General features: G+C 34.6%; 1 protein-coding gene and 1 pseudogene across 4 annotated transcripts in view; both read left to right on the forward strand.

Moving 5' to 3' along the window:
• Nucleotides 1-22,534, forward strand: part of Cd36 (CD36 molecule (CD36 blood group)) — a 91,582-nt gene that overhangs the window by 20,689 nt on the left and 48,359 nt on the right. For 3 of the 4 annotated variants that reach the window (XM_071613479.1, XM_071613486.1, XM_071613490.1), the window contains exon 1: nucleotides 20,691-20,808. The exons of the other annotated variant lie outside the window; for it this stretch is intronic. The gene's annotated coding sequence lies outside the window, so the exon portion shown is untranslated. Of the gene's footprint in view, nucleotides 1-20,690; nucleotides 20,809-22,534 lie in introns of those variants that run through there. 4 annotated transcript variants of the gene reach the window in all.
• Nucleotides 9,765-10,744, forward strand: LOC114085197 (ribose-phosphate pyrophosphokinase 2 pseudogene; annotated as a pseudogene).

Here is a 22,534-nt window from a genome sequence, read left to right on the forward strand (position 1 = left end):
CTATTGTAACTGTAGTGTATTTTGTAGTAAAGTAATGTGGTCTTCCAACTTTATTCCTTTTGCTCAAGATTGGCTTTGCTCTTTAGGGCCTTCTGAAACTGCGTACAAATTATGTGTTATTTGTTTATTTACTTATTTATTTTATTTCTGTGAATATTGTCCTTAGTATTTTGATAGATTTAATGGAGCTTCTACATTGATCTGAGTAATATAGACATTTTTAACAATGTTAATTGTTGCAATTGATGAAAAAGTAGGGTATCTTTCCATTTGTGCCTTCAGTGTCTTTCATCTTCTGATCTTTTTTTTTTTTTGGACTTAAACATTTTTGCATTGACTATCATATTTTTCTTTCTACTTCTGCTCTATTTATATTATTTTGCTAATAAGCTATTTTAATTGAAGTTTATAGTTTGCCCTTTAACTTAATGATATCATTTAGTCAAAGAATGGTGTAAATTCTTTACTTTCCCTTTATGGTTTATATTCTTCCAGAAGGTTCCATTTCATCTTTCCTATTTTTAAGTTAAATATGTAGCTTGGTTTTATGTGAGACAAAAATAAAAATTTACTTAAGAAGAAACTAAAGTTGAGAAGTTAAAATTCTAACTAAACTTTATCTTTTAATGGAACAATGAGGTTTCTTTGTTGTGTGTGTGTGTGTGTGTGTGTGTATATATATATATATATATATATATATATATATATATATATTTAAGATTAAGGATGCCCATCATATGTTTAGGACAGGGAGTTTACTCAAGTTTTACAGAGTTCATGGTAGTACTTTTGACCCTTTAATCTAAATGGTCTAATAGATAAATGAGTGGGATCCTTATAATTGAGTTGACTTTTTGTTAGTAGTAATAAAAGGTAAATAATGTGAATAGCTTTATACAAGTATTTATAATACAACCAATAAGAACTGGTTATTTAGGAAATTAAAATAGTAATCTTGGAACCCATTATACACACACACACAAAATATATAGGGTTATATATTTTGTCAATATATATATGATCAAATTTGCATATAATTAGATAACATACTTTTTGGAATATATTAAGTTTTTTAATATTATTGTCTGGAAGGCTATTACAGATGAAAATTTATTACTGGTTTTCCTGTTGGTTAATGGGATATTTTGTATGCCCAGCTTTGTAGCAAATATCAATTTGAAATGGAAATAAAACGTAACTGTAATCAGTTTTCTTACAGGAAATATTCCTGTACTTGGTTGTGGAAACTTTTATAGATGACAAATATTTTTAAAGCAATTGTATAAATTATACAAGAATAAAATGGTCATCTCGCATTTCTTTATGTTTAATCTTCATTTTCCAAGAAAAACGTAGGCTTTTGGGCAAATAGTAGTGATTGTTTTTAACTGCAGAAACTCCCCATATCATTTCTTAGAGTCTTCTTAGTTTTCTTTGGGTTTAGGCATAGGTTCTCTTTCTCTTTTTTATCCTACTTCTTTAAATGTCATAATGCACTTACGTATTATATACCCAGTGGCCATTGAGATAATCTACATATATGCTTACCAGAGAGTAGATTAAGGTAATCATTTCATTCATTGCTTCTTCCTGACGTTCTTCTTTACCTGATTCCAGTTCCTAACTCCACACTACGTAAAATGAACTGATCATCTCTCTTGCCTATTGGTTTATGGCATTTTCAGGGAAGGCCTCTGTCTCTTGACCTTCACTCTCTTAACACCTCCATCTTCCTCTTACAGCCAACTTTCCACCTCACCCCATGTCCCATGCCACTGAGGTGCTGCCTGATTCTGTGCTACCTTGGAAGACACACCTTGGAGAAAAACTCTAACACCAAGACACCAACTGTTACCTCGGGTAGAGCAAAATGGGAAATTAATCATTCCATAGTGTCAAATGAGCTCTGTTGTCTGCTCAGCTATTTCTTAGCTTTATACATGTATTTATCGTTTCACCCAGAGCCAATATAAATGAGGTCCTTCTATTCTTTCAACCTTTAGTAATTTATCTGCTTTTACAGACTATCAATTTAGTTCTTATCCAATTCGTTTTTCTTTCTACCCCCAAAGCTTATGTCCCAGAGTGCCATCAAAACAACTTACAAGAGTATTTCTCTCACTCATGACGAATACTCTCACAGTCGGCTTTCCAAGATTACAGCCCTCTGTACTGCTTCCATCCAATTCAAGCACATTCTTCCCTTATCCAAACCCTGTTTAGATAGAATGGGCCCAGCTCACTTCAAAAGGCTGAATACAAGTTTTAGTTCAGGACTTTGTCTTTTTAGTGTCATTAGTCCTCCAGTCAGATTTATCCTGATTTACTGCTTTTCATGTGACCTTTAGAGATGGAAAGGCTTATCCTGACAATACCTAGTTTCATAATTAATAGTTCTATTTTGTTTAGAGATTAAAGTTCAAGCTCCTTAGAATATTAAGCAAGGAAACTAAAGGTCTTCCCTACACAACCCTGTTGCTATCTCATTTCACTACAAACACTCTTTCATTTCCTTCCTGAAACTGAATTTATGCAAGCTCTTCTATTTCTACTGCTTCCTCTTCCTCTTGTGTTATTAGAAATGTCTTATCCATCTACTGAAGCCCTTTTATTATTTTTAATCTATTTCCTTTCAACAAAACAATATTTTAAAGATCATGTTTCATTTGTCTTTGTATTCCAGTGCCAAGCTTAAAGTTTGGAATATAGTCAATGGTCAGGAAGTGTTTGACTAGATTAGATCCTTAACCCCTTCCTCCCTCTACATCCTTAATTTGGCTTGGGTGTTCTCTTTGCTCTTTATAATTAGTTCTTTCAAAAAAAAAAAAAAAAGTTTTAGAAGAATGCTTCATGAAAACTCTTAAAATTTCCCTGATAAGATTTTGAGACCTTGAGTAAATGATATAACTTCTAAGTGCCTCAGTTTATTTGCTTGGAAAATGGGTACATAATCATCTTATGGTTAAGATTTGAGAAGACAAATCACATATGAACAATCTGAACTGTTGTTTCATTTAGGGGAAAAATGAAATAACTATGAATATGTGAGTGTGTGTGTGTGTATGTGTGTGTATATATATATATATATATATATATATATATATATATATATATTTATTTATTATTTATATAATTTTTTTGTTTTTTGTCAATGGTTCCTGACTCATAACTTTATCCTCAGGAAGGCTGTAGAAACTGCAATTCTTCTTTCCACAGGCAGACTGTAGAAACTCCAATATCCATCTTCCCTCCTCCCACAACACACACACACACACACACAAACACACACACACACACAACATCCTGCTTTCTGTCCTGGAACTGGTCATAAAGAAATTATCTGACCTGCCTTTTGTCTAATAGTAGGTCATAAGACCCTCCTCATTCCAGAGAGGTCCTGCCCTATCCCCTGGAGGGAGGAATGTTAGCACACAGACCAAGAAGAATCTGAACAGACTGGCCTTACTGCGTTTCCCCACTCAGCCTTACATTAGATCATACCCTTTGTGTCTAATCATATTTCAGCACAGTTGTCCATGTTTCAATCATGCCCAGAAAAAAAATCTCCATGAAAATCTAAAACAGTAAAGTTTGGAAAGCTTCCTGATAGCTGAACACACCTGGATGGTGGTATACCTGGAGAGGGCAAGGAAGCTCTGTGGTTTTTCTTTCTGTACCTCAATCTATGCATCTCTTCACTTGTATCTTTTAATACCCTTCATAATAAGCAGGTAAATGTAAAAAAATTTAAAAAAAATGTTCTTGAGTTCTCTGAGCTGCTCTAGCAAGTTAAAGACTATGAGGGTATTTTGGGAACCAAGATTTTTAGCCAGTCAGAGCACAGGTTACATAACCTAGGGCTAGCAGCTGGGATCTTCAGTGGGGCACAGTATTAGGGAATGAATCCTCAACCTGAGGGATCTGATGCTACCTGCAGATATATATTAGCAGTATTGAATGAGGCCCACTTTTCCTAGTATGCCAATCACTGAAATGATCAGGTTTTGAAAAAAAGTTACAAGATAGCCAGTTGTGAAGACCAGAGACAAACCTCAAATCAGCCTCCCAGGGAATGTTTTGGGATATTTATGGGATAAAGAAACAGGGTGGTGTAAGATGTGGGGAAAGTGATTGGAGGTGAGGAAAAGTGAAGTAATTTGGTGTTTGTGCATGCATAATCAAACTTCATGGTTCTTCATAGGGTCCATATTTAGAAGTGTCTGCATTAGCATGGTCTGAAGGTGGACATCTGGACTTCTGGTGTCAAAAGTCACATCTTAGACACTTGCTTAGGCCCAAATGCAGAGGTGGTGGTTTCAACTTTTTGGAGATAGACCAAAGCAACCTCCAAGTTCCTGGGGCGGTGGGGAGGATTTTAGGGATTATCTATAGCAAAGCTAGTTGCTTAGTTATGTGACCTCCACAATTTGTGATTTTAAAATAAAAAGAAGTGCAGCTAGTTGAGTCTAGAGGATTTATTCTGATTTTCCCTTGGTTTCCATAATATTGGAATTGAATTAGGTTAGAGGCTATCCATTTCTTGTCTGCAGCAGTCCATTGCTTGCTGGGTGTGTGGGGGAATCCTCCATGCATCTGTTGTCAGTGTTCACTGTGGTGTGAGAGAAGAAAAAAAGTATGTAATTTGTTTTTTTCCTGACATGTTGATCTTTAATATCTCTTTTAGATTGCAGAATTGAGACTTGAGCTTGGTTCCCATCTTTTTACTGTCTGACATTGAAAAAATAATTTCTAATGGTATATTTCTGCTTCTTAGAATGAGAAATTTGTACCAGTTACTGTATAAAGAATATTCCAATGCTATAGTTCTTTTTTATTATCTATGATCTGAATTCATGAATATAGTTTTTTTGTTTCCCATTTTGTATAGTAGTGTATCAAAGTGTCCCAAATGTGTTTTTAATTTTTTTGACAAAGAAAAATGATTACAACAATAGAATCTTCTAGAATTACAGGGCAGATAATTGGGAACTGGTAAGCAATTGGCTGTAATGTCTTGGTCTGTTCTAAGCAAATAAATTCATGCTTTCTAATTAGTTGATTTTCTGATATACAGGATGAGATAGCAATAGTTTATAAAAACATGCATGCCATTTTATGTATAATATCCAACTGTAATACCCAATTTGCAAATAATGTCCAAAAATTATTTTACAAGAATAACCTTGGGATATTTTTTAAATGTGTAAATATTTCTAAAAAGTACTGATGGTTTGTTTAAGGGCCATTAGAAGTGTTGAAAAAATGATAAAATCTTTGAGGTCACAAATAATCCTGAAGTTTACTGTAGCGTTAGTGTGTAAGTAATAAGTTCACAAGAGAAAAATCTGACCCCAAGGCAAACTTCAGTCTTGTTCATTGTTTAGTTTCAGAAATGTGTGATTAGGAATGCCAAAGCTATTTAGCACAGTGTTTTGTCTTTCTGCATATCTAGAATCTAGACCTACCTTGTAAAGAGCACAGAAGTACTAACAATTTCAAGGTACCCTCATCTCTCCCTGCCTTGTGTATTTGCTCCATGTAAATTTATTTATACACTAATCCTTCTGAGATCTATGATTCTCAAGTTGTTTTTATATTTTAGTTTTCTAAATGATTCCCTTTAAAATTATTACCCTTTTAAGGAGTGCTTATTCTAGTTATTTTATACATTTTGTGATTAAGGAAATTTTAGTTTCTGGTATATAATTCTAATCACACATTGAATTATATTATTGGATAAAATTAAGTAGTGGAAATGAGTTTTATACTGGTGCTATAAACATAATACTCACAAGGAAAATATAGCATAATTCCATTGAATCTAGATGTTCAGGCAAGAATAACACTTTATTAATGTTCAGGCAAGAATAATATGTCTATAATTTTTATTTCAGAGGAAACTCTGTGTGTGTGTGTGTGTGTATGTGTATGTATGAGAGAGAGAGAGACTGTTCTCCATGTTAACAGATATTACTTAGAAAACTTCATCACATAATTAATCTGCTATTTGGACGTTAATTATCGTTCTAAAATGCATTACTAGACATTATATTTTAGCATTCTAAAGAGTTAGTTTTCAATGTTTGTAACTAATATATTCAATTTCCCTGTTTGGGGATATTATTAAACTATATTTTATTAAACAAGAAAAGTCAGTCTCTTCTGCAGACTGCATTGTGCATTCTCCAGGATCCTGGTTACCAACAACTCTAAATTCTTGTATGTAATAAATTTTTGTATTTCTATCAGAGAAGAGACTAATGTGTATTCATCCCAACTTCACAAACTTGGCATGGGTCCTGATTGGCCCTATTTGTTCCAGGCACTCATTCTGGGATAGTAAAATATGACCAATTCTAGGCAGTATTGCAAGGATCTAACTTTGGTCGCAGCCCAAATCTAAGCCAATCCCTAGCCCAGAGAAGTCAAAACTATAATTGAAAAGGATGTGTCCAAAAGACAGATATTCTTTCTTTATGAATGTGATTTCAGAGAAAGGGATCGCTGATTTACAGGGACATTTTTGTAGAGAGGTCAAGACTATAAAGTAGATGGATTCAATCTTCTCTGTAGTAGAAGATAAAGCTATAGTCTGAGAAGACAGATTTCCAGAGATATTCTTAAAGTAAAGGAGGCAAGAAAAAATCGCTACAGGGAAGGTAAGAATCGCAAGATGGAGGCAGGGGTAAAAGATTGGGAAGCAGTATTGACCACACTCAACTGAAATATGATCTTGGATAAAAATGTATTTGAGCCAGGTGTAGTGGCACATGCTGGAATTCCAGTAACTCAGGAGGCTGAGGCAGGATTGTAAATTCAAGGTCAGTTTCAACACCTTAGTAAGACCCCATTTCAAGTTTTAAAAAGAGCTGGTAACATAACTCTAGATTTAATTCCTAGCACTGCCATGTGTATCAACGGAATGTTTGTCATTGAAAAAAGAAATAGTGTTACAAAAAACAACTGCCTTATTTTTGTAAACTGTAAATCCTTATGCTGTTTTCTATGAAGGAACACTTTAAACTATTTCTAGATATAGTGGTATTACTTGATTTTTTTTTAAATGTTTTAACCATTAGTCCTTGATGCCTGGTGTGAAAAAAGGATTTAGCTTTTATATTACCATTCCATATCCTACGACTATCTCCACATAAATACTTCTCATTTCAACTAATTAATGCTGTTGCTTTTTTAATACTGTTGATATCTACATCATCATTATTATAAATATTTTTAATAGAACAAAAAGGTGTATAATAATTAATTTCTTTCTGGTACAATTTACTTATTTTGGTGATAATAATCCCCACCTTAAATTCTTTGCTCTTCTAGATAATTTTTCCCCCCTGTGGTCTCTTCCTAACTCCTGGGTCAAGACTCTCAACCTCTCTCTGGAAAATCCCTTTGTATCTTAGTTGTCAGATAAACTATTTCCTCATTTCTGTCTTATTTTTTTGGTTTACATCCTTGTTTTGAAGTTTATATTCTGGGAGCTTAAACAATTTACTTGGTTAATATTCTTGTAAATTGGGTTGAATTCTTGAAGGTTTGATTGCACAATGAATAGCAGGAGGGAATTATTTTTTCTCAGTTTTAAAAAGATTTATTGATTTATTTCTAAATTCCAAGTATTGCTGTGAAAGCATTTTCTTTCTGATTCATGTAATATTACGCTCCCATCCATTAGTCTTTTAAGATCTTGTACTTATTAGTTTGATCTTCTGTAATGCTTTGAAGATGAGTAGGTTGGTCATGGCATGTGGTCTTTTAAGTTGTAGACAGATGGGCTCTTGCACAATAGAGAGTAATGTCTATCAATTACCGAAAACATTATTGCATTCTCTCTTAATTTCTCCATTTTGTTTCTGGTTTTACTTCAATTTCTATGGAAATCTCACTGTATGGCAGTTGAATTTACTCTACAACTCTAATCTTGTTCTAACATCCCAATCATTGTGCTGGATTATTTCTTCAATCACTATATTTTCTAGTTTGCTATATTTCATTTTTTGATTCTTATAGTGCCTTGTTTTTCTATTTTACCATCTTCATTAATGCAATATCTTCCCTTAGTTGCGTGAAGATATTAGTCATAAAAAACTTTGTTTATTTAAACATCCTTTTTACATTCAATCTTATTAGCTGCTTATTTGTAGTAAAATTTTGTCTTATATTTGAGAGGTTTTCCTCAAATGAACAATTTTCCATTTATTCTTAAATTTTGGGCAATAAGTATGGATATTTCTTGACATCTATTGTCCCATCCAAGACAGTAGCCACTAGCCATATGTAATGACTGAGAACTTGAAATGTAGCTAGTCGAAACTCAGATGTGCCATGAGTTTAAATAAATATCAGATTTTCCAAACTTTGTAGAATAAATATAAATTATAATTTTAGTTAATTTTAAAATTGACTGTATGTTGAAATGTTAGTATTTTTGATATTCACTTGTTTTCTGTCCTGTATCATTAACATCTATATTCATATTTTTGTAAATTTTGTTCATTGTATTTTTATGAGAGTTCATGAAAATAAACATAGGCATTCGATTTGCCATGTTAACTAGAAGTTTTGGTCATGTTTAAAAAATTTTAAATCATCTCATCATCCCCTTCTACAGTAACTTGTGCCTGCTGGGTTGTGTTGGGGCATTTAAGTGTCTGTCCTATGATAGGGTCTCTGTTATTCCCTCTGATAGCAGATGAGCTTTCAAGTCAATAGGCTTAGTTGGTTCACATGTCCTTTTTCAAACCATGCCAACTACAGCAGTGTAATTATCCAAGTGCTTTATGTAATTACCTAATTTTATTTGCTTAGCATTTCACTTCCTTTTATTTAGATTCAGTTAATTGTCTGGGATGGATTAAGGATCTAATAATCCTGTGAACACACTTTTAGGGGACTTGACTATCAATCTCACTCTCTCAGTTAAGCTTCTCTCATTGTTTCCTGCAATTTATAAGTTTTAAAATATAAGACGATACTGTCAGGTATTATCCACATGGTTTTGTTCCTTCTAATCTCTTCATCCTCTTTTTGGACTGAATGATATGAATCCATAATTTGGGGAAAGGATTTTAATGGTTCCAAGGAACGGATCTTGGAAAGTGATTATTACTCAACCTGATAAAATTGTTCTTAACATCATCCCAAAACAGACAAAAAGACCAGAAACTTGGATGGAAGTGGGGTCATCAGAGCTTAAGTCTGAAAGTTCTATGATCTGCCCTGCTGCAGACTAGTTCCTGAGGATGAGCTCTCTCTCTCCCTTTCACCCAGCAGGTGAGTGTGAGCTTCTCAGGGAGGATGTGATAAGCCCAATACTGTGTGCATTCTGGCCCCAAAGCAGTAGGTTATGATTGGCTCTGTGTGTGGACTGCAGGCAGCTATATTTAAAAGTAGATTATTGGAAACATTTGGACCCAAAAAATTGTGTCCAGGGTCTGGAAGATGGTGTTATAAAGTCAAGGAGCTATCATCTCAAAGTGCTCATGGCCAGAACAAGGGAAATCCATAGCCATGAATTTAGAGAAGGCACGCAATATGTTCTCATTCCTCTGAACATAATCAGTTAAAAAAAATATAACTGAGATCTAAATATGAAATGACGAAGCAATATCAAAAGTTGAAATTTTCTTAACAATGAATATATAGAATATCCTGGATCAGACAGAATGGAGGATCAAGGTTAAAATAAAATGTATAAATTGCTTTTGGGCCCACCTGCTACACTTTGCCGGCTCCTGCAGCAGCAACCGTCTATGTCGCTACAATTGTCCCCGTCGCCCTTGCAGTGCGCCCCTCAGAACCAGCACCTCACCTTGCCCAACATCATGCTCTTCAGCAGCAGCTCACACCAGGACCTGTCCCAGCATGGCCGACCTCTTTGGCCTGTAGCTAGGCATGGTGGTCACCAAGAAGTTCAGTAGCCGGGAGACCATCATTGAGTTTGGTGAAATGTGAGAGGGGAAGATGTCTATGTCATCCAGAGTGGCTGTGGAGCAATCAATGACAACCTGATGGAACTGCTCATCATGATCAATGCCTGCAAGACTGCCTCATCATCCAGGTGACCGCAGTGATCCCATGTTTTCCATATGCCTGACAAGATAAAAAGGACAAGAGTCATGCTCCAATTTCTGCAAAACTTGTGGCTAACATGCTCTCGGTTGCTGGGGCTGATCACATCATCACCATGGATCTGCATGCCTCTCAGATACAGGGATTCCTATATATTCCTGTGGATAACTTATACATGGAGCCTGCGGTTCTGCAATGGATTCGGAGAACATCACTGAGTAGAAGAACTGTACCATGGTTTCACTGGATGCAGGGGGAGCCAAGAGGGTCACACCAATTGCAGACAGGTTGAATGTGGAATTTGCTTTGATTCTGTTGGGGGATGTGAAGGACTGTGTGGCCATCCTCATGGGTGACATGGCTGACACATGTGGTACCATCTGCCATGCTGCTGATAAACTACTCTCAGCTAGAGCCACCAAAGTGTATGCTATCCTCACTCACGGGATCTTCTCTGGGCCAGCTATATCCAGAATCAGTAATGCTTCCTTTGAGGCTGTTGTCACAAACACAATTCTGCAAGAGGACAAAATGAAACACTGCTCCAAGATTCAGATGATTGACATTTCAATGATCCTGGCTGAGATGATCTGAAGGATGAGAATATCTGAAGGACAATGGAGAATCTATTTCTTATTTGTTCAGCCATGTGCCACTGTAAATGCAAAGTGAGAAGTGTGGAGCAGACCTCCTCAGACTTCTCACTTGATTTATTTGCTTTTTTAGGACTAAGCAATGGTAGGCTAATCACTGGAAAAGGCATCAGATATTTGTATACTCTGAGATACATTATTTCCCCTTCTGAAGCCCAAGACTATTTCTTTCTGGTTTACTGGGGGAAAGGTGGTGGTTATTTGTTATTTAAGTGAACCATCTTAAATGAATAATGTTTTTATCATCTTAACTTGTTCTGATAGGTGATATTTTCTTTTGTTTTTTTTAGTATTTTGAGTTGACAACTTTCAAGTATAAAATTCCATTGTGGAAATTCATCTTTTATACATTTTGAGGTTGCCAAAGGTGACTTCACATTAAAACCTTCTGTGTAAATATATAATGATAATGCCTATGGACATTTGGGTAATACCCTGTATAGTCTTTTACTTTGGAGTGAATCTTAGAAAATTTATTAATACCAAGAATTTTGAATTTTTTTCCTTCTTTAAAAATTGTATCTGGGTTTTAAATAAGCCACCTTAACTGTGCCTAATTTGTCCCAAATTTTATTTAGTTAAAGATAGCCACTGACTCATTAATTTTTTTGGTAAATATTAGATATTTCAAAGGCAACATAGTTCTGTATGATTTTTTATTGCCACTTTTAAGTTATAATTATCACTTAAAATACCATGTCCCAAAACTCCAAAATTATGTTCTACAATCATTCTAATTTATAAACCATTTTGAATTGTGGTTGCTGAGCTCAGGGTCATATTTATACTCTCCTCTGTTCACCCCAGATAGATAATTATTTGGGATGTACCTAGTGTTCTTGTCATCATGTTTCTTTGTGCCATATTTTTATCCATAGGTTTCACCTTGCATTTTTTCCAGTAATTTCGCTTAAGGATTTCTACCAAACGATGACTCTCTTAAATCCCCTCAAATTTACTGAGCTGATCATTATTTTGCTTTTGACTTACATAAATGTGAATTTTTTAATGAGTACCACCAAATGTTTATTTAAACATGAGCTTTGATTAAATGTTCTTTTGCCCTTGGAAATAGTAGGTATCTGGCAAACAAATATCTTAACTAAATCTGGTACACCCCTCCCAAAAAAAAAAAAAAAAATGTGTGTGCAGGAGAGGCCTATGGAAAGTCAACATCAATTGCTTCATTAGGATAATGTTCAAAAAGTGGCTCAAAAGTGATTTAAAGATTGTGAAGGGAAAATTCACTGAGGAATGCCTTCTCCATAAATGGCCCTTGATAAAATCCTCTTAAGTGAAGTGCCTTGCTGTCTCTGTGGCAGAAGTCAAGCATTGACTCTCTGAATTTATTATATGCATGTTGGTGGACAACCAACTGAACTTGTCATCCCCCAAAGAACAGGATTCTTCTGCATAGATAAAGCCTAGAAATGAGAAAAACGATACCCTCTACTGAATCTTTCATCCATTGTTTTATTGGAATTGGGGATTAAAATCTCTGCTGAGTCTTAACACTGATAGAGAATAAATGCTCTGATCAAAATTCTTCAGGTAGAAAAATCAAATCTAAGTCATTAACGAACTTGAACAGCAGTCTTTAGAATTTAAAAATTTAAGACAGCAGAAGTTGAAGTTAGAAAATATCATTTAAGTTGTTACCAAAACTAGCATTTTGTTGTACTTTAAATTTGTTTCTTTGAGAAATAGTGATGAAGCCTGGTAAAAAGTTGGCTCTGCGGTGCAGATTGACTCTGTCTAGAAAGAGTCGACTGGAGATGGGTAAAAAAACCTATATGTGTGCTTTGGAATTTTCCTTTTTGATAAATGTCTGACATATGTATTTCATTGGATTGCTATGCTTGTATGAAATGAAAACAAATGTAAATGCTTATGTAGACAGCTTGACATACAAGTATGCAAGTTCAGGTGTGTTGACTAAAGTCAGTTGATTTAAAGTAACCATTTTATCTAAGATAATTAACGTCTAAGAATTTGTAGAACTAGTTTTCTAATAATGATTTCCAGATTTTAAAATATTGCTACTATCATTATTTAGCCCTACTTTTGCATGTTAAAATACTCCTGAATACAGTTATGGACTAATTAGATTGGACTTAGCCTTATACCATGGAGATATAGGCTTTAACTATTCAGTGGTTTCCAGTGGACAGAGATGATGAAGAATGCCTTGTGAACAGCCTAATCCCAGAACATACTCCTTCCTTGCTGTTTTTTGTGTGGAAACTTGAGACCACCAAATGTATCAGTCCTGTCCAACTCTCCTGAATGGGGGCAAACTTTGCATATATCTAGCCAAAAAGGGGATCCACCAAAATATGACTATACCAAACTTGTTTAGCTTCCAAATTAAATTATACTAGTAAACTGTTCAGATGATAACTGCCCTTTAGTAGATATGCTGCCAACTAGATTCATGAATGTATCATTTGCAGTGCTTGCATTGGTTAAAATATAGGATTTTAAGATCCTACAGTGTACTAAAGCATTTCAATAAAATCCTGCTGACTAAAATAATAATAAAAATTCCATTTTGAACACCAGAGTTTATGACGGTGACCTTCATTTCTATTTCAGTAATATACAACCATCCTCATGGTTTCTTGTGATCATTTGCTTATGAAAACAAATGAAAGATCTTTCCAAGTCTGTGATAGCTTTACTTTGGTTTAGCTGAATTTGATACTTCACATTCCATATGTCAGAGAATCTAGTTCAATTTCCCTGAGTGATAGAATCATGGACTTAATTTTTATTTTGAATTTTGACTTTATTTTGACTTCTTAATGTATAACAGTTCTTCCTTTTAAAGAAAGAGACTCATATTTCCCATAGGTTTAGGAGATCCTACAATATGTCAATCTTTAATTTCTATTGATTACATGTGTGTGTGTATGTATGTATGTGTGTGTATATATATAACATATATATAATATATATATATTGAACAAGTAATTATAGTATCAAAGTGTCATGACAGTGTAATATTTTATAATGGTTACTTTAGAGAAAGTTGTTTTTCTTAATTTTTTTAAATTTATATGTGACAGTGGGATGCATTACAATCTGGGCCAAATTGACATCTGGGTCAAATGGTGGTTCCATTGCCAATTTTCCAAGAAATCTCCATACTGCTTTCCATATTGGCTGCACCAATTTGCAGTCAAACCATCAGTATGAGTGTACCTTTTCCCCCACATCCTTGCCAACACTTATTGTTGTTTGTCTTCATAATAGCTGCCATTTTGACAGGAGTGAGAGGAAATCTTAGAGTGGTTTTGATTTTTGCATTTCTTTAATTGCTAGAGATGATGAACATTTTTTTCATATATTTGTTGATTGATTGTATATCATCTTCTGAGAAGTGTCTGTTTAGGCCCTTGGCTCATTTATTGATTGGGTTATTTGGGTTTTTTTTTTTATGTTTAGCTTTTTGTGTTCTTTATATATTCTAGAGATTAGTGCTGTATCTGATGTGTGAGGGGGAAAGATTTGCTCCAAGATGTATGCTCTCTATTCACCTCACAGATTGTTTCTTTGAGAAGAAACTTTTTAGTTTGGTTCCATCCCATTTATTGATTCTTGATTTTAATTCTTGCACCAAAGGAGTCTTATTAAGGAACTTGGGGCCTAATCCCACATGATGGAGATTAGGGTCTACTTTTTCTTCTATTAGATGTAGGGTCTCTGGTTGTATTCCTAAGTCCTTGATTCATTTTGAGTTGAGTTTTGTACATGGTGAGAGATAGTGGTTTAATTTCATTTTGTTGTATATGGATTTCCAGTTTTCCCAGCATCATTTGTTGAAGAGGCTATCTTTCCTCCAATGCATGTTTTTGGCAACTTTATCTAATATAAGATAATTGTAATTTGTGGGTTAGTCTCTGTGTCCTGTATTCTATACCATTATTCTACCAGTCTGTTTTGGTGCCAATACTATGCTGTTTTTGTTACTATTGCTCTGTAGTATAGTTTAAGTTCTGGTATAGTGATGCCACCTGCTTCACTCTTCCTGCTAAGGATTGCTTTAGCTATTCTGGGTCTCTTATCTTTAGAGTTTTTTTTTTTTTTTTTTTTAACAAGCATTATGGAAATAAGTTTCAGTGAAAGATCTATAGTTCTATGAGTTGGGATAAATTTATCTGTAAGTAATAAAATAGTCCAATAAAAGCAACTTAAAACATGGGGCACAATAATTTGTTTCATGTAACAAGGATTCAATATGCAGGATGATTCTAAGCTAACTGATTCACAGGGTCAACAATGATAGGGCTCTTGGTGGATTTTTCTATAATTTCATTAATGTTTATCTCATGGATGCAAAGTGGCTGTAGGAATGCCAAGCATCATGCCTTTATATTGTAGGATAAAACATATTTGTCTTGTGTCAATTTTTTAAAACACAGTGAACCCATCACTATAGCTCTATAGCTGTATTTTCTTTATGCCTTAATTGTTAGTATTGTGTTCTACCTTGAGTGTGCATCTCTTATTGTCAAAGAGAATTATTGAATTGATCAATATTCAGCCTCAGTATCTTGAAAGGGGTTCTTAGAATTACATGGACATAAAATATATGAAATATAATATCACAGCTTGTTTAGAAAATATGAATATGGAGGGACAGTGACATCTGTCACAATGGGTTCTATTCTGGTTTATGTAACTTCACTATTTGAATATTAAAGTGTCCTGAAAACAAGTTTCAAAAAGTTAAATTGCTGTGTGGAAGATAACTTCCATATTAGATACATACTTGAAGATTTTTTCTTTTCTGACATCATTATGGTATTTTTGCAAAGAAATCTATGTTCTATATGCTGGAGTAAAGAAAGACAAGGTAGAGTAGACTTGCAAAAATGTGGTGAGGCCTAAGTTGCCCAAATCAGATTTGAACAGGATTTCATTTTCTTTATGTAAATTAGATAAGTGTTATATGTGAAAGAAAATACTAATAAAAAAAAGTTAAGAGAAAATATATAATTTTTAAAAAATATTTCCTTTTTAATGTTATTTTATACAGATAGCAATAGGTGATCATGTGAGATAGTAATATTAAAGGATGGAGCATCTGAGGGAAATGGTGATACTGAACTCTTAGCTCAGTACTGATTAACCTTGAGCAAGTTACCTAACTTCTTTTGCTGTTTATAATTCTTGGAAAAACAGTAATTTCTTTAAGGATGTTGTGAAGATTAATATAGATGACATAAAAGCCCATATAATATTATCAGGATGCTCTTTGGTCTGTGTTAAGCACTGTTGACGTTAGCTATTAATATAATGTATCACAGTTTAAATGGTTTTTCAATACATGAGCTTATGGAAATATAATTTCACAAGTTAAAATATGAAGTCATATTTCACGGACTAAAATAGGCGATGGGATTTTTTTAAACAGACAACACTGCACAAGAATATGTAAACCCCTCCTCAATTCCAATCAGATTAAAGAGATAAGCCTAATGACTTTTAAAACAGTCACTATAAATAGTTTTGGTTCTACTTAGCCCCAAGGAGGAAGGGGTATGAGATACTAAAGGTTGGAATTTAGTAAGATATAAATACCTATTTCCCCCAGTTGTCTTATTCTAGGAAGTTGCTCCTAGGTCTGACTATGTATCCATTTGTTTACATGGAAGCTCAGTTAAGTTCAAGGCAAAAGGAGGCCAGTGCTTGTCCCAGAGTCTTTGAGGGTTGCTGTCTGATGGGGGGGACAGGAAGATTGAGCTGCTATTGACTAATCCAGTTGAGCAATAGAGGGTGAGAGACTCCAGAAAAAAACTGTTGGACAGAGGCCAGGGAGTGAGCCTCACGCAGCATGAGTGTGCTGTCCTCAGCTTCACCCCAGCTTCTGGGAAGGGTAGCAGAACTTGGAAATAAATGTGACTGTAGTGGCACCAAGAGAGTGGATTTTACAAGAGTTACCTGGGATTGCCAGGAGATTTTTAAGTGGGCGCTGAGGGGCGGGGGAGTAAGGGAGATTAATACAAAATCTGTACTTTTCAAAAGCTCACTTCAGTAACACAGTTCTACAATGTAGACTATCTCCATATCGAGGTGTAAAATAGATCAAAGAAACATTTTAAACTATTATTTGCCAGTTTCCTTGTGTTTAATTTCTTTCTTTTTTTTTTTTTTTTTTTTTTTTTTTTTTTTTTTGAGAGAGAGAGAGAGAGAGAGGGAGGGAGGATTTTTTTTAATATTTATTTTTTTAGTTTTCGGCAGACATAACATCTTTGTTTGTATGTGGTGCTGAGGATCGAACCCGGGCCGCATGCATGCCAGGTGAGCTTGCTACCTCTTGAGCCACATCCCCAACTGTGTTTAATTTCTTTATGAACTTATCAATTAGGCTTCTATACTGAGCACTGGCTTTTTCTGCTCCCAACATTCATAGTCAGATGATGTACTTTTATCCATAGATACAAAGAAACATACTAATATCTTTTTTAAAAATTTTTATTATTGGTTGTTCAAAACATTACAAAGCTCTTGACATATCATATTTCATACATTTGATTCAAGTGGGTTATGAACTCCCATTTTTACCCCGTATACAGATTGCAGAATCACATCGGTTACACATCCACTGTTTTACATATTGCCATACTAGTGTCTGATGTATTCTGTTGCCTTTCCTATCCTCTACTATCCCCCTCCCCTCCCCTCCCCAACATATATTACTTCAGAAAGCAAAGAGATCTGTACTGACAGAAACACTCACCTTTTGATATTTTTAGTCTGAATAGTGTAAGGCTTAGAAATCATGATAATGCTTCCAAAGTTATAAACAAATCTCTTAGATTTTGTATTTATTATTTTCGAATAATAGTTTCTGCATTTTATAACAAGTCAACAGATTTGCCCTTATTTTCTAGATTTAAATGGGTTTTTCTTTAGGCTGAAAGTTGCCAAATAACAAAACGAAGATGATTATAAAATGCATCAAGTATTTTCTAACTTTTTAGCATTGAAATTTGTGTGACTTGAAATAGAATGTTTAGTTTTTATTTGTGCTTCCTAATGCAAGTGAAGTGAGAACTTTTACCAGTCTGGCTGCTTTGGAAACCTGCGTTTTCTTCTAGTGAAGCCTGAGTTAGGTACTTAATTTGAAATGACTTTTCTCTTTTATTTTGAAGCTACCACAACTCCATTTCCCTTCTCAGAGTCCTTGGCTACTGGTGGAAATTGCTAAATCTTCCTCTGGATGGGGTAATGTCCTCTGCCTTGGCCAAGGCCTGGTGCTGGATCTCTAACTCCAGCTTGAGCATAGAGATGGTCTATTGTTTTCTCTATGGAGCCTGCCCTTTGTCCTCCTAAAACCCCCAAGGATTGCCACCTCTGTGTAGGTTGAACCATAGACCCTCTGCTATGGTCTCCATTGTGCTATTTGATGATAATTTTTCTGTATGTGTAACTAAGCTTGTTTCCATTAAAGGTTTTGTCTATTTTCAGATCCTCTGGACTCAGAAATAGCTACTGTTAAAGATTAGTTCATTAAAGTTAAATGACTATCAATAAGTGTTTTAATTATAATCTATGTGGAAATAAGATAATCCTGAAACATCAAAGTAACAGAGAAATGCTTCTGCTGAGAGATTTATATTGACAAAAGGCAAAATTTAAATATGAACAAGAAAATGCTTATAGTATACTAAGCATCCTCATGTTTTCCTACCAATCTTTAGTAATACTTTTGAACTAGATGCATAAAATCAAGATTACCTATTTCATCCTAATTGTGGACATGTCTGCATTTATCTAATTTTCTTAATTTCCTCAGGTCGGTTATCTTCTTTGTAAAAAAAAAAAAAAAATATATGGCTAAAAGTACTTAATTCATAGAAGTTTTCTGGACATGAATATTTAACATGACATCTGACCCATGGTAATGTGTGCAAAAATATTTGTCCTTTTCCTATTCTTTCCTAGAATTTGTCAAGTTGTCCCAAATAAGGAGAAAGGAATAGGATATATTGTTTAATTTACATCATTCTATTAATAATTTAATTAAAAAATTCTATTTGATTAATATAGCCTATTTTAATTCTATTTAATGATTTGATTTAAAATTAAAACACAGAAGAACATTGGAATTAAAGTTTTAAAAAAATTAACTTCATACTAGTAGCAGTAATATTAACAATGTATGGAAATCAAAAAGAAGCATAAAGTATTAAAATGACCCAGGAGGTTATTATTAGGTTGATTAATATCACTGAAGAACAAAGAATAATGACATACACAAAACATGGAAGCATTTCCTTGTCCAATCACAGGGCAGAGCCTGGGATAAGAGATGTGAAAAAAAGGCGACAAGTAGAGAAAGTAGGAACACAATGATAAAAATCAAGCAATATTTGACTTGAGGGCTTTAAAAATAACCATTAGGATGATTTAAAACAAGATTTTCCTGACTCCCTAGCTCTCTAAATCCTTATTTTTTTAAATGATGGAGATTCAATGATCCCTAAGATTTTTTCAACTTCTGCAATATGAAGGTCATGAAGGAAAGAGAAGAACTGTATCACATGTAAATGTGGGCAAAAGGGTCCCTGGACTGTGAGTCACAGCTATTTATATCTGAGCAAATGTGCGTGTCCTATGAGTCAAAGGACTTTGTGGTCTCCCCCACCCTTGAATCTTTGTGAAATTGTCTTCTGTGTATGTACAATATAAGCTCCTCTATACTAAGTGCCAGTTTGGACAGGCACTACTATTGGGTTGTCTCCGCAAGTATTAGTAACCTCAGTAACAGTTCATCTGAGAAATACATTTAATGTGTATCTAAAACCCTCTGTTCAATTGGAAGCAGCCAAGACTACTTTAAATCAATGCTTAGACAACAAGCCATTTCTGAGCTGGCTTCAGACAACTCTACTTGATAGATTTTTTAAAAACTGTTATATATAGAGAGTTAGCCTGTACTATTTCTAGCCAATTCATAAATCTTTGAAATCATTTATTTCACCATTAAAACCTCAATTAATATTTATTATGCCAACCTCCTGAGGGAATAAAGATAACTAAGTTTTGGATTTGTACTAAATGCTAGGTAACTATCTCTAGAATGAATGTTCTCAACTAGGGTAGGTTCAAAGTATGGAACACTTGGATACACGCTGTAATTTATGTTGAAGTATTTGAAGTATATTGCAAAAAATGTCATGGTAGGAATCGTGCTTTCTTCTTTGTGGCAGAGTTCTCAGCATGTAGTGGCTACATGATAAATATTCATGAGGTATGTGTGAGTACATGAGGATAAATGTCATCAGGCTTGAAATCTGCAATTGTTTCTTAAATGATTTGGGAAACAATCATATTTTTGGTTTCATTTAGCATATATTTAAATGTCCTTAATCTTTAGAGTATGTTTGTTTTAAACTGTAATTGTGTATTGCATATTTAATGGTATGCTCATTAAAAATAGTACCGTCTTGGTTCTCTTATAGGGCAAAGGAGTGTCACCACTATGGTGAGCCTGAACTTGATAGTGACAGTTTTCCGTGGCTCTGTTCAATGCTATCTTCAGCTTTCCAAAACCCAGAGTATTCACTGGTGCTTTGTTTCTCCTCCCAAAGTCCAGCATACATGTTCTTCAGTGCTTCCAAGGAAGACCATAAAGTCCTTCAACTAAGACACAGAATGGAAGGAGTCCAGGGAATTGCTAGGGAAAATAAGTAGGGCCATCCCTGGAGAGGGAACTGCTACAGTGTTCTTTTAAACATCACAGAGTAATTGTTTCTTTTTTTCAAAAAAAGAAAAGGACCAGGATAAAGAGAGCTCATTTTCAAGCTGGACAGGTTAGCAAACACTGGGTGCAGGGTTTACTTTGGTTTAGGAGTCTACTGCCTCATTGGAGTGTCAATCAAAATTCCACAGCCATTCTTGGATACTTGGAGGTGGGGCTGTCTGGCATGCAGCAATGATTTGATCCAGCACTTGCAGCAAACAGACTGGAGTTATCAGTGTTATTCTGTGGTCTTCCAACAGCATTTTCAAAATACATTAATATTCGTGGCCTTGCGCTCTCTCATCGGACTTCTAACCGGTAATTACATCTATATAATAACTGAAAGTTACCTAGTTTAAAGATGTAAGAGTCCAGACTGGTGCCTGCAGTACTAAACTCTCTTGCTTTGTTCTGATTTTTGCTTTGTCCTTGCCCGGTTTAGGGTATACTTGAATTTCTCTCTTCTCTCAGGGAGTAGAATATGTGTGGTATTGTAGGCATTCAGGCACTGTTTCCCAAACTTTTAAATAAGGATTATACTTAAAGAAAGTGGGGAGAGGCCAGGTGTAGTAATTTACTGTGATCTCACCTATGTCTACACTAATAATTGAAAAGAGGGCATTCAAAAGTATTTGAAATTATTTAAACCCTCCAACATATGGTTCCATTTTTGCAACAACAGAAATACCTTAGTAGAGCAACATACTAAAAAGTACAACATTATGTGCAGGAATCTTTTTTTCTGAGGGATATGTATGTCCTAGGAAGACTTAAATTGTAGATGGTTACTTTCAACCCAAGAGGCAATTAACAGAGTTATAGAAGTTTTGGTCTCCCTTGTATTAAGACTTTAAGGCAGAGTGGCTATCTTCTCAGATAGAAAGAACAATCTGTGCTCCCTGCTTCTGATGATCAGTGCAACAAGTAGAGGTCACAGGCAGTCACTACTACTGGAATTCCTGGCATGGCACTAGTCAACAGGTGCCTTCTGTGACATGCCTAAGAGGTGATTTTGTAATTTTACTTAGGTTAGAGAACTCAGTTATTGTAATATATTGACTCTGGCTACTAAATCTCTGATGCAATAGCAAATAGGATGTATAAGGTAACAAATAATTAACCAGTAAATTAAAGCTGGCTTCCAATTTGCAAGTCATCCCTCAAGATGTTTTTCAAGGAAAGAATTTACTACATAGAATGACAGTGGAAAGTATAGAAAATTAAGCATGGAACTAGGCAAAATTGTATGGATTAGTTACAATCACTTTGCTGGTCACATACCTCTTTGTGACCTTTTATTTGGACTAGCATTGTAATACTGTGATCTGTAGGAATAGACCATATTTGTATGTCTTAATTTTATTTATTGCAATTAAATAGTTAGAAATGCAGCCTAGTGAATTAAAACAGTGCAGAGGCAATGGTTTATCTCAGTGGGCACTGTGAAACAGAAGACTGAAGAGGTGTTTATAGACAGGAACAGGAAATGCTAATATAAACTCATTGAAAAAATAACTTTTCATCCACATTTATGTAATTTGTGTGTCTCTTGGGTAGTTAATATTGTTACTCAAATATTCTAGAGAAGCCATGATTACAAACTTTTAATACAAGATCTCAGGCAAAATTGCTGCTTTACTATTACCAAGGTTACTGTAGTATACAATAATTATGTACAAATTGAAGGGACATATTAAGACTACTAAATATATATTAATAGAAAATAAATCATGAAACTGGCATTATATAAATGACTCTATAGAAGTTAGATTGTATGTTTCATCTTTGTTCATTCATTCAACAAATATTTGTTTGCTCAATACATAATATATAGGTACTGACCATTTTTTTATACTTATTCCATCTAGTACTGAGGTACTGACTATTTTCTGCACTTAACTTGTTCCACCTAGCACTGAATATTCAAATAATCCCCTAATACAAGTTCGATTCTTCTAAAAAAACCTGAATGCCTATCAGTACAGGAGACATTGGATGAAAGTCACTTTTTGACTGGACAATCAAGGGATCCTCCACTGATTTT

This window comes from Marmota flaviventris, chromosome 1, assembly GCF_047511675.1.
Source record: "Marmota flaviventris isolate mMarFla1 chromosome 1, mMarFla1.hap1, whole genome shotgun sequence".
NCBI classification, from domain to species: domain Eukaryota; kingdom Metazoa; phylum Chordata; class Mammalia; order Rodentia; family Sciuridae; genus Marmota; species Marmota flaviventris.